This window comes from Cupressus sempervirens, chromosome 2 (assembly GCF_028749045.1).
Source record: "Cupressus sempervirens isolate cs-2001-9-10 chromosome 2, ASM2874904v1, whole genome shotgun sequence".
Lineage (NCBI taxonomy): Eukaryota > Viridiplantae > Streptophyta > Pinopsida > Cupressales > Cupressaceae > Cupressus > Cupressus sempervirens.
The window spans coordinates 104,421,912-104,436,063 of NC_143119.1; the positions used below are offsets into that span (position 1 = coordinate 104,421,912).

Consider the following 14,152-nt stretch of genomic DNA (forward strand, 5'->3'; position numbering starts at 1 on the left):
ATTTTGGTAATGCACAGACTAAAAATATAATTGGAATGTGCATAGTTATAGAGAAGTATTATAGAGTTTCTTGATGACATGGCTAAGTGCATAGATCAGTATAGATAGTACAACATTAGATATATCCATTTATCAATAAAGGTAGTGAATAAAGTAGATCAAAGCACAATAGTAAAAGGTGACTAATAGGTTAAGGCATTATTTTGGTTACAAAATAATTGCTTAATTATTTAGGGATGAAATCCTAGATGTTAACCCTATGTTAGAAAGAGTTAATTTTGTAATACGACAAGCCTATGAAATCTTGAAGGTCGACTGGATGGAGTTTTTTTAAAAAGGAAAGGTATAAGTAAGAAATCATAACTTGCAAAGTTATGTGTGCAATTGTGAAGTTTTGCATGCTACTATAAATTATGTAGGTAATATTTGAATTTATGTGAAGGCTATGTGATGTTAATTCTGATACAAGATTTGAGATATGCAAAGTACAATAGTTAGTAGTAAAGAGGGTTTTGTATCTATCGCTTTTGTATAAAGGCATTGTATTGTATAATTGCATGTTTTGGCAGTGGGCTCTTTTTGCATATATTTGTAATTGTATTGCCAACTCCTACCATATTTGAGGCTTTTAACAAGGCCTAGTCCTCTAACAAGAATCGAGACAATATGTGTAATTCATAGAATCCTAACAAGGTCAATATCCTTAACATGATTCTTTGTTTAGTGGATCACTTTGTGGGTGCATTATATATATATATATATATATATATATATATATATATATATCACTAGTACAAGAACAACAATATGTGACTAAAAAAACCACTAAAATTTGTATATATGTGACTAAAATCAGTCATGTGACTGATAGTAGTTAATATCTAGTCATTTATAATGCTACTAAATGATTTTAGTCACTTATTTGATCACTAATTTTGATCATCGATTTAGTCACATATTTAGTAGTATATTTAATCACATATTTAGTTGTCTATTTTATAGTTGATCTAGTCACATATTTAGTGTTATATTTAGTATATTTACTCACATATTTGGTAGTGTATTTAGTAGCACATTTAATAGTATATTTGGTCACATATTTAGTCACATATTTGGTAGTGTATTTAGTAACATATTTAATAACATATTTGGTAACATATTTCGTCACATATTTGGTAGTGTACTTGGTCATAATAGGGCACGATGGAATCAAACCACCATCCTCCTACTTGTAAAGTAGGCGCTCTTCCATTAAGATAGCACCTTTTAAAGAATATATAATAAATTATTATTTATTTCATTTCATTCTCAATATGGCACCCAAAAATGTTATGGACCTATATTTCTTGAAATGGGTGCAATAAGAAACATCCAATCAAGATGATAGTTTAAAGGCTCCTTTTATCTCAAAAAAAAAAAAGTTTGTCAAAATTAAATTAGCTAGAGGAAAAGGGAATTGGGATAATGGATTTTAAATTTAAAAATGGTGTCCAACTTGTTACCAACAATGTAGAAGTGCATGTAGTAACTAGAAGATTTCTTCAAGTGTGTCATAAAAAAATAGAGATTATGTACTAGATACAGTGTCATTTCCTTAATGATGCTCTGTACTAGCCATTGGCATGACACTCTACTAATAGATGAAAAGACACTAGTCATATAAAAATAAGCCAAAAAAAGCACACTAAACTCTTCATAATCCATACCATCCATGTACATATCAACACAAGAATGTTTGCTTGTGCCTCATTTTTGCAACTATCCACCTCTAACAATTTCTAAAAACTTAGACATTAACACTAATAATACAATGAGAATATTTACACCGTAGTATATAATGCAATTGATTAATATTTTCAGTGCACACAAATAAAAATTTCTAAAAACTTAAATGTAACACTAAAATATAGTGAGACTATTTATACAACACTAGATAATGCAAAACAATGATGTTCTTAGTGCACTAGCTTCTTCAAACTTAGCTGAGATCATTCAAAAAACAAAGTACCAAGCTCTAAAAAGTATGCAACAATAAATAATCTAGCACTGGACAAGGATAAAAATCTCAAATTATGTCATTTAATCCCAAAAGCATAGTTGTTGTAAAACATTATCCAAACATTTGAGTCAATAAGTGTTTACTAAAAAATATGCAAATAAATCCCAATAAAAAATCACATAAGAATAGAAATCACCAAGCCAACCAGGCAATGATCTAGTAGCATAGCAAAGCAATTTCCATGTTGATGATGGGCTCAAGATGTATTAGCCTCAGTTCAGAAGATGGTGAATCTACAATAGTGAAGGCTACACTAGTAAAGGTTGGATGGTAGTGAGTTCTAACAAAGTTTGGTTTCTTAGGTAAAGATTCTAAGTCTTGAGATTATTCTAAGTTGTCCATGTTGCATTCCCCACATATTTAGAAAACAAAGTAGCATGAGTCATTAATAGTTTATCAAGTTTGGGAAACTCAAATGCGCCAAGTACTTGTTGTTGTTGTTGTTGCTGAATTTGTTGTGCACCACCCCTCCTTCCACCCATTCTTTGTCCTTGTTGGCTCTGCCTCTATAATTGAAGTGGTACCATAAAATTTTGCATTTGTGTCATTCCAAGGTGAATTCCAGGTAGCAACTATTGTTGATATCTAAAACCTACAAGTTGCAAGGAATTACAAGAATCAGGGAATTTATAGCCAAAGTGACTCTCTGTGAATCAAAATTAAAGTACTACCCATCTCATTTACTAACCTATGGAGGAATTAGGCCATGAAGATCCTGACCATAGAATAGTTTCTATGGGGTAAGCCTTGGAGCACCATGATGATATGGTGATACACTAGTTGGTATTTTAGGAGTAACTCAAACAACAACTCTTATCTGAGAAAATTGAGCTTGGCATGACAATAGATCAAGCTTTTACATAGTTTTCAAGCACTTGAATCTTCTATGCATCTAGCAAATTAATATAGGCATCTTGAATTTTCTACCACAAGAACTCTACATGCCTGCAGTCTCACTCCTCTCTAGTTTTCATTGAGCCAATGCAACATAAAGCGGTTTTCTTCCAGCCATCTTTCCACTCATCTCAATAACCTACAATTCATGACAAATACATGACATTCAAAAACATGTCATGCTCCAGTGAATAGAAAATAGGAAAATTTGGTTGGATACTATGAATTCAAAAAAAACATCTAACATGATAACAAATAACATCTTACATCATGCATGGCTTCTTCAAGAGAAGAAAAAGCCACAAACTTGGATCCCCTACTCTAACCTTGGGGGTCCCTTATAACCTAAAAATAGTGGCATGATGTTAAGAAATTAAATACACAAATAAGTAGAATATTTTTCCATGAGAAGACATAGGAGATGAATTTAACCACAATGTTGTCCACAAGAAAATAATAAAAAGTAAAACCTTAACAACATCATAGTCATCAGAAGACATAGCTCAAAAGATGTTATGGTGCCAAAATTTGAAAACAATTTACTTAGTTTTTCATGATCAATGGAATCATCTAGATTTTTTAGATACAAATTAGCACCCTAAAAATTTTCTATTTTTGCCTTCCTCTCTTGTTCAAACTTGGTTTTCAATTCTTTCTCCTTTTCATCCTTTTTATGTGTCCCTCCAACATACCCTTCCTTATCGTCATTTAAAATGTTTCCATTTAAACTATCAACAACATTAGCTACACCATATGTATTTTAAAAATTAACAATCCAAAGCCTTTGGATTTTCCATTGACATCCTTCATAATAACTACACTAGTGGTGGGGCCAAATTTAATAGAAATATATTGTAAGTCTTCATATGTTGTTGTGTCAGGCAAGTTTTTCACAAAAAAACATTGCTAAAGTTGGAAGTATCCATTGATCACTCTCTTTATTATCATCTCACAAACAATCCAACATAGATCTACTTGCCATTAAGCAACAAACCATTCAATTTTTTAATTGCACTTTGTACTATCTCTTCTTGCTCATACTAGAGAAAACCATAACCTTTGGATTGGCCATTATTATTTGTAGCCACTTTGTAAGAAAGAATGGTCCCAAAAGTAGAGAATGTATCATACAATCCTTTGTTATGCATAATTTTGTCAAGACTCTACAAAAAAATAACTTTAAGATTAACACACAAATCTTTAGCAAGAAAAATAAATAGAAATTTGCAGTCTAAGTTAAAATTTTGATGTAACACTAGTATAATTTAGAATCTCTAGAGCACAACTAGCTGTAAATACAAAAAATACATGATTTTATTTAACATATCATAAATCACAATCAAACTACAAATATCAATGCATTTAAGTGCTCTCAAGGAAAGGGACTTGGTTAACAATTTTTGGAAATCAATAAAATGCAAAAACAAGTGATTAAATATGCTAGGGAAACTACATTGTCAATTACAATAATAAACACTTAGTAATAGATACATAAATAAGCTTTGGTTAAGGATCTATAAAATAGTCTTTGGGCCCATCATAGCAAAGATGCCAATTTAAACCTTAAGAGGCATGTGATATATTCGAATTAGGTAAATTACCACATTTAGTCCTATGATGTAACACACGTTGATGGAGGAAATTAAGATGCAACTCCTAGGAAATTTAATACATATGATACCTTTAGGCTTGGTATTATGCCTCAAAGTAACTCTGTACCAAATCCTACAGATATTTTATGACTATTGAATACAAACTTAGAGTTTCAACAATGGGCATATGCCAACAAAACCCTTTGTTGGAGTTTTAGGAAATTTCCATTTCTAAATGATGGAAAAGTTAAAACAAGTAACCTAGTAAAACTTCCCTTGGTTAAGCATGCACAAAATGATTGACAATTCTAACTATCCAAACCATATTTAGTCATCAAACTATGTTTTTTGTGCACAAACAAGTAGATCCTTAACCAAATATGAACTGATCTAAATATCATATTTTTTAAAGGAAAAATTTGAAGGGGCATGATGTTATAATTATATACATAAACTGTCCAATAGAATGTGGGGTCATGCCAGCTAGAAAAAGAAAGTGTTCATCACTTTGTTTATAATTAAAGGTTAGATGTAACTAGCATATGATTAAGGTGGGTTTGAGAGTTGGTAAATGAATAGATGGGCCTTTGGAAGGTCTTGTGAGTGTGAGGATAAAGTCAATTGGTTGACTAAACCTTGAGTTGTTCCTAATTAGTAATATCTAGTTAGTCTCTTAGAAAAGGACTTTTGATGTGAAGTTGTTCCCAATTAGTAATATCCTAATATGGGTGTAGATTCATGAGGATCTAGGTAGGGTCTATGATCCTATAGCTATCCCTACTTAGAATTATTCATAAAGCCCAATAATTCATGTGAACAATTGAACAAAAAGTAGTGCTTAATAGATACATAAAGCAACAATTAATTTGAAGAGAAACATCAAGAGCTGTCATGAAAATTCTTAAAGATCACCATCTTCCAAAATGTGTCTCTTTTCATAGATACATAAGGCTATAAAAAGGAGAACTTCATTTAAAGGAAGGCAACAAGGAAGATCAAACAAGAATGATCTGTGTATCAGTAGCTACTAGCAACGAACAATGAATTTTAACTCAAGGGAGAATGTCAAATAAATTAAAAACATATTGAGGTAATAAGTCATGTATGTACAAAGATAATCTTCTCATCAGAAATGCATCTATTACTATTCTTGAGTGGTCTAGTATTATTTGACATAATTTGGTTGGTGTGTAGAACTTCTCATTTTTTGTGCTTCTCTAGTCTGTGTTCCTTTTTCATTATTCTCTAATCCCATTTACCTGTTCAACTTATTTGTAATATCAACATAGATAATAACTTCATTTTAATTCTTTTTTATAAAGTCAATACAAATTCCCTAATAGTCTAGGCTTTGTGCCAACTATATATGTTATTTTATTTTATTGTATTTTACCTTACTATAGACTTTGATCTTACCTTCTAATGGATGCTTGTTGTAGTATATCTATTATGTACAATATGATATCATTTATTAGGTAGTAAATTAGTAATAGTTGATCCATGGGGACATGTCCCCATTATAAAACCTTGCATCCCTAGTACAAGGACATTTTCGAGATTTGGGGACTTGGGGAAAATATTCCCCCATAGCACACCACCTTTCTCACCTCTATTGTGTCACTTTCAATATGGCTCATTAAATTACATACTAATCATGACTTTCAATTTTGTGAAAACTAGTTTTCCTTTCGTGGAGCGCTTGTAGAGATGTTATATTATAGTTTTTTCCTTGAAGATTTTGAATCATGTATCAAACTTTTGCCTTTCGTAGAGCACTCATAATAGTCTTTTAAGGAACAAAAGATCAATTAGCCAATTTGATAGTGGTAGATGCCTAAAATTTAGTTGCTATAAAAGTTCCAAATTCACTAGCATTGGAACTTTAATGTGCCTTTAGCATGGAGCTCTAGTCTAGCTAGAGTGTTTTGAAAAAAAAGCTTGATATTTTATTTATTTGTAAATAGAATTTGACTATTGGAGCTAAAATTCTACTATCTTCATGTTGAAATATTTTTCATGGCTTATGGATGCTCATTTGGTGGAAGCTACCAATTCTAACCATGTCTAGATCTGTATTGCCTTTTTGTGAAATATATTTAAAGTTTGAACTTTTTTAAATCTCAATTTTTTATCAAGAACCAAAATGGCATGATTTTTTAGTTTTCTTTCTTTTTGAGATTTAATTTCTAGGGAAGGGGAGAAATTTTTTTTCAGCTCCCCATCATTAATTATCTCAAGCATGCAGAATGATTTGTGTATCAACATCTACTAGAAACCAACAATGAATTTTAACTAAAAGGATAATGCCAAATAAACAAAAAATATATTAAGTTAACAAGTCATGTCTGTACAAAGTTAACTTTCTCATCAACAATGCATCTATTACTATTCTTGAGTGGTCCAATATTATTTGACATTATATGGTTGGCTTTTAGAACTTTTTTTTTTTGTGCTTCTCTGGTCTGTGTTCCTTTTTCATTGTTCTCTAATCTCATTGACCTATTCAACTTATTTCTAAGTGGGCTTACCTAACTCCTATAGTTTTAAAAAATGACATAAATTATAATAAATCATGATTGATAACTTCCTTTATCTTAATTTAACTTAGATTTTGACCATTCCATATTTTTTGTTTGGTTTATAACCTTTAGATCTACCTAAAGAACCTATATTAGATTATTTTTATGAATCTCATGTTCTAATAAATTTTGATACTAAATTTGTGTGCTCTATCCAAGTTCTTGTATGCCAGATGTCCTCCCATGTAACTTAAAGGAATAAAAGAGATTGCATTTGAAAGTAGCCAAATGAAATATTTGAGTTACAAGCAATGAGGGCCTTAAATTAATAATTATATTATTCATGAGCTATGTATGAAATTTTTGGGTTTAACTTTATAATAAAGTTATCTTGACAATATAATATTTATCTTGGCATCTTGATGGAGGTTCAAGGTATGGTGAATATGATAGGCATGAATTTGCAACCAGAGTTGGTTGGATGGGAGAAGCACTGCTTGGAGTTTGATGAAAAGGTTATTGAATTTTTTTTGGAAGCCTACAATGAGATAGGAAGAGTTAGTAGATGGACTGAAGTTGAAGACAAGGAAGGGCTCAATGAGATTGAGGTTGATGGTTCTTGATTCCCATTCTCTTCTGAGGAATTTTCTATTCTTACTCTTTGATGCTTGGGTAGAAAAACTCTTGAAGAATTTTTTTTTTCTCTTATTGAGAGTTTATTTACATATTTTGGCTTCTTATGCTAACCTACTGAAGGACAACTTTAGAGATCTTCAAGAGGAACCCTAGTTTCTTGGTAAGGCCTTCTAAGAAAATGATACATTGGCTGATATTACCAAGATTAACTTGGCTTCTATCTAGTTTCATCTCCTAAAGCTCCTATTGGAGATTTGGAATGAAGGTATTATTCATGAAATTGTTGATGCTATTTTTTAATTTATTTTCTTAGATGTCACAAACATTAGAATAAGTTTTCTATGTGCTGCATTTTGTGTTTGTATTGAAGTTTGTTTGGAAGTAGCCAAAAAGATTAAACTACTCTCCAAGCTTGGTGTATGGGATTAGATACTTTGTTATTTGGCCTCTCGACTACATCACTTCCACTGGGTTGAACACTTCTCTATGTTGTGTCAAGCTTTTCATGGGAAGGTGCTTTTAAATATTATCATGAAGTATGAGATGGAGCTAGTTGGTTTAGGACATTTGAAGAAGGGCTTTAGGTTCCTTTTGCAACCAACATGTTGTGTCAAAAGACCCTCTGTTGAAAACCTTCTTTCAGAATGTTGCATTTTACTTTTAATGGGAAGGAGCTGGAATTTAATTGCGGAGTCTACTTTGTTAAGGTTGATTTGAGCAAAGAATCCCCTTGTAAGGTCAAAGAATTTTTTTTTAGATGTCCTTGAGAGTGCTTTGACTTAGTTTTTAATGACTTTGAATCCCCATCCTCCACCTATCTAGATTCCTTGGACGTTGATGAGTTCCAGACCCCCTTGAGAGTCTATTGTTGGCACTTGTTGTTCCTCAGAACTTGTGGGCTTCTTTGGATTCCATGCTCCAGCCAAAAGAATTTTTAATTTGATCTCATTCTTCAAAGTTCAAATAGTATTATAATATAATGATGATATATTTGATACGAATTATGCCATATTTCTAATTTTGTGTAGCAACAATATTGTAAGAGCATGTATCCAACAACACAAAGAGAAACCAACCTCCTCATCCTTTACAAGAGCCTTCAGTATAACATCAATCTCACAACTAGATTTTTCACAAGCAAAGAATGGGAACCTATAAATGAACAACAAAAAATTACTTAAATAAAGATAATATACATTAAAATTAATATATTTTGTATCAAGTAAAGGGCATTAAGTGTACTTCATGGAAGGAGAAAAAGCCCAAAACAATAGAGGATATTATAATTTAATTAAATGTTCATCTACTGTCTACATCTTCTAGTGCCTCTTCTACAACATAGCACAACATCTATTGCACCTGTGCTCTACCTTGAAGACTGCTTGAATGTCACAAGCGAGGCAATACAATACATATTATCTAAAGAGTTGAAATCATATTAATGCAAACTAATTTTTAAACAAAAAATATTATGATAAATTTCTTTGTAAAATAAAGACTAGTTTTAAAAGGTACTACTATTGAACATGACATTGTAAAATTATCTAATTAAATTCTATGAGAAACTGCATGACATTAGTGTTTTTAAAGATTCAGAGATAGAACCAAAGCCTCAATACTTCTTGCATTTCTTATACCATTTTAAAATTATGACCATAATGCAATTGGCCACCATGACTACAATTTCCTAAAATTACTCTCAATTATGGATTGGTTTAATCATGTTTATATCATTCACCATATATTCAATTTGTTTTAACAAAATTATGAGCTTCCTCAAGTATAACTTCACATCTTAGATGTAAATGTTAGAGATGTGTCTTCAAGATTATGGTATAGCTTTGATACCATGTAAGAATTTTCCTTAGGGAAAAATTCACCCAAGATTGAAGAACTCAAACATAAGCACAACTGTATACCAAAAAGGAGTATGATCAATCTATCAGAGTATGTCCTCAAACATTTCTCTATATTGTATGTCCAAACACACTAGTAGTGCTTGTATATAAAGGCCTCTCAAGAAGCACCTAGAATGTCTCTAGAAAGAATCGGGAGATATGATAAGCATGACAACTAAGCACACATATTATCCATCATTCTAGATGAGAGGATAATAATGACAAGGTGTGTCTCAAGTGGAGATGTTGTAGACACCATATGCTTAATTAGTGTGCTAACTCCTATGTTGTAGACACCATCTGCATAAAAGAGGTGTGAACTCCTATGTTGTCAACATGACAACTCACAAGAGTGCACATACTCCTATGTGACTAATAAATAAATATTAAAATAATGCATTAACCTAAGTAAACTTAAGTAAGTGTAAATAGTAAATACTTATTTACACCAAGACCCCCCCTTAATTGAAACTTAGGGGAATGCACTTAAGCTCACGAAATTAAGATGAAATGCATAATGGGTCATGGCTACTAGGCCATGTTAAGTACCCATGTACATAATGAAATGCAATCTCTCATAAAGTGAAGAAAGAGGGAAAACCTCATGGGAAAACCCTCCCCCAAAAAGAGAGATGAAAGATGTATGGATGGATGGAGTAATCAAGACACCCCCATTACGACATACATCAAGTATATACAAGAGAGAAATGGGAGAAGGACAAAACCCCCTAAGAGGAAAAAGTCCCCCCATAAAGGAGAAGAAGGAGATGAGGTAGTCCCCTCACCCTCAAGGTAGTATGCCGACCAGTGAGAAAGGCTCCAATGTAGAAGCTGATCCATGACCGTTGAATAATGTTCCTCCACTTTGGAAGAAACAAAGGCAAGGTACCTATGAGATGCTTCCCTTGTATGGAGAAAGAATTTCTATGATGAATGGTGTCTCTAAAACCTGTTCAAATGTTCCTATGTCAATTATGATAATGGATCCTTCCAAAACTGCTGAGAAGAAGTGCAGATCAAGCAAGGAGTGATGTAGAACCTATTTCAAAGAACCAACAATCTCTTTAAATGATAGAGAGACCTCTTGCAATTGCTATACATAAGGATCCATTATCACATCAACCTGTAAAGACTACTCATGTAGAGAATGGACATGAGGGTTAGAGTGAGCCCTCACAACAACTATAGAAGGATCATCTACATCAAAGAGAAGCTAGATATCATCAAAGAAGTATCCCAAATCTTGTGTGTGACTCTATGAACAATCCTAAAATGTTAGTCAAGAAGTCATCACTTGGAAGACAAAGTGTACCCTACTCTGCTAAAGTACATGAATCTATCACTGTGGCAAAGGATGAAGTATTCACCTCAAAGAGATGATGAATATCATTGATAGTGTCTCCCACATCTTCAATGCGAGACTCCATGAATAGGCCTGCAAGGGTAGGAAGGAAGTCATGGCATGAAGGTAAAGTATGAAGACATAAAGGGTCCTACTGCATTAAATCCAAAGCACTTGTGGCTAGAATAGGATCAATAGGAGCAATAAGAGCATCTAGAGGTGGGATCTCATCTAGAAAGGATGCAACTACAGCTGGAGGTAGAAGATCTTTAGGGAATGGAGGAATGTGTGGATCTCCATATGTCTCCTAAAGATGGATCAAAATATCATATAAATCTTTTGACTTCAAGTCAGCAAGTGAATCCATAACCTCCATATCCATAAACAGAAAGAGTGTGCAACAAAGGATGGAACATGTGTCCTCATCGTATAAAAACCCTCTTACATATGGTAATGCATTATGCTAACTAAGATATGGGATAACTAATTGATTCCATTCATGACAATTATCTAGTGTCAAGATAATCAAATCTTCCTCTTCCATGATGGACTAATCAATGTAACCCCAAAGATGCAAAAAAAACAATCAAAGAAACCCCCCTAATGGACGATTTAGGCACTTTATAGGTAGTGCATGTACAATAGCCAAGTTAGTGCCTATTTTTGAAAGTAGTATTTCTATCCATAGAACCTATAATCTAATTGAAGATTTTGAAAGTAGACAAAAAATAACGCACTTTCAAAAAAATAAAACTTGAAAATGTGTCCAGATGAGCTCGTACAAAGCCTTTGAAGTGGCAAAATTTGGGATTTGCGAGTTGCAAAAAAATTCAAGAATAAAGATGTTAAACTTCTTACACCAATGTGTAGATCACGAAATCTTACCCCAAAAGAAAAAAATTGCTTGCAAAAAGGAGTTTGTATGAGGGAGATATCACTCTTTGAAAATCACCTATGTTGTTATTTTTTTAGAATTGCTATTGTCATGCCTCCAAAAATCAAATGGCTCTAGATTTTGCCTCAAATGTCTAATTTGGATGAAACAAAATCTGATTTGGGGGTTTTTGACCTTCTAAATGTAATGCAGATATCTAATTTACACCAGCAAACACTAATCTTCACCTGCAAAAAATCTCTCCTATGGCCTAACGGCCAAAATTTTTCTAGAAAATAATGTAGATCCAAAAAAAATAGCAGAGATACAGATGAAGAAAATGCAAATTTGAAAATTAAATGTATAGATCTAAAATGATCATACCAATTCTACAAATCGGTCCTTCGGGTGCCAGTTTGCAAATTTTTTTAACTCACAATCAACTTTGGCCTAGGGTAGGCAACTTTATAGCTGGTTTTCATCGAATTGACATTCTAGATGCAATGGCAAGGTCAAATCTAGTTCTAGATGCTCCCAATTTTTGTGATACTCCAGATTCAGGTTGAGGTGCTAAAGAAAGAATGGTCTTGGATGGCTACATGAAGAGAAATTCTCTAAAAGATCTGATACCATGTAAGAATTTGTTATAGCTCTGATACCATGTAAGAATTTTTTTTAGTACAAAATTCAGCCAAGATTGAAGAACTCAAACACAAGCACAACTGTAGACCAAAAAGGAATATGATCAATATATCAGAGTGTGTCCTCATACATTGCTCTGTATTGTATGTCCAAACACCCTAGGACTGCCTGTATATAAAAGCCTCTCAGGAAGCACCTAGGAAGTCTCTAGAAAGAACCAGGAGATAAGATAAGCATTAAAACTAAGCACACATCTTATCCATCATTCTAAATGAGAGGATAAGAATGAGAAGGTGTATCTCAAGTGGAGACATTGTAGACACCATGTGCTTAATTAGTGTACTAACATGTGCATAAAAGAGTTGAGAACTCTTGTGTTGTCAACATGACAACTCACAAGAGTGCACATACTCCTAGGTGACTAATAAATAAATATTAAAATAATGCATTAACCTAAGTAAACTTAAGGAAGTGTAAATAGCAAATACTTATTTACACCAACAATGTCCTTGGTTTGAAAGTCTAACTATCCATCATAACTCATTACCATCAATAGATTTCATCAGCTAATGAAGTTAGTTGCCACCAATTCTCCTCTAGAAAATTAATACTTATTTGAATTGTACATTAATTCAAAGATTTTTGGCATCCTTTCCACCAATATAAACTCCTTCTTGGGAAGATCTAGGTCTACCAAATCTAATCCATCCACATTGGCCTTCATCTCAACATCCACTTTAGATGGCATGTTTCCTCCATGTTTCCTTCACAATAGATGTGTGAAATTTTGAAACCATCCAATTTGGTTAGCTCTAGCTAAATGTGAGTAGTAGCTTATTTAACTTCCAATTTACAATAGAATTGCACCAAATTATGTTTATCCCATCATGGAGTCTCATTCCAAATTCAATTTTTTGAATCGCAAACCAAGCCACCAATAACTCTACTTTATTAATTATTAAAATTGGAAATTTCCTAGATTTGAACAATAAAATATTGCCTTAATGATCTCTAAGTATGCATCTAACCTTACATGGCCTAGGTTGTCCCTAGCAACACCATCAAAGTCAACTTCCCCTAACCCATTGTCAAGGTCAATGCCATGGAATGAGCATGTTGTATAGATGAGTCAAGGGATTACATTTATGCTACAACTTAGTGCTGAAAAAAAGTCATCTCAAAAAGATTGGTGCCACAAATTATGCTGTTGAAATGCGACAAGGGTTACAATGTTCTTAGGGCATAATTGGTGGTGTTTTTGCACAATTTTTTGTGGTTTCAAGGGGTATGCATACTATGTATACATAAATTTTCTCGAATATTGACAACCAAAATAAATTAGAACAACAATTAAAATTGAAAAAAAATAGCTAGAAACTCTTGATCAAATCTTTGTGTTACACTCAATAGTATATTGATCCAAAAGTATGATAGAAGTACATAAGGCCATATATGATATTTAATAAGTTACACAATCACAATGTGGAGATTAAGGTAGTAAACCATTTTCTTGAGTTTGTGAATATCAAATTTTGGAATAATTCATGCAAATCTAATTTATATTAACCAAATAATATAATATGGTAATGATCTCTATCTGGTATAGCCTTCTAAGCATATAATAAGGAAATGATTTCTTACTGATAAGAATGATTTTACCACTTTCCATTTATTTTTCTAAGCTTAAATTCACTAC

General features: G+C 32.6%; 1 pseudogene; it reads right to left on the minus strand.

Moving 5' to 3' along the window:
• Positions 1-2,388: 2,388 nt before the first annotated feature.
• Positions 2,389-14,152, minus strand: part of LOC149571259 (polyadenylate-binding protein 2-like) — a 94,226-nt pseudogene continuing 82,462 nt past the window's right edge.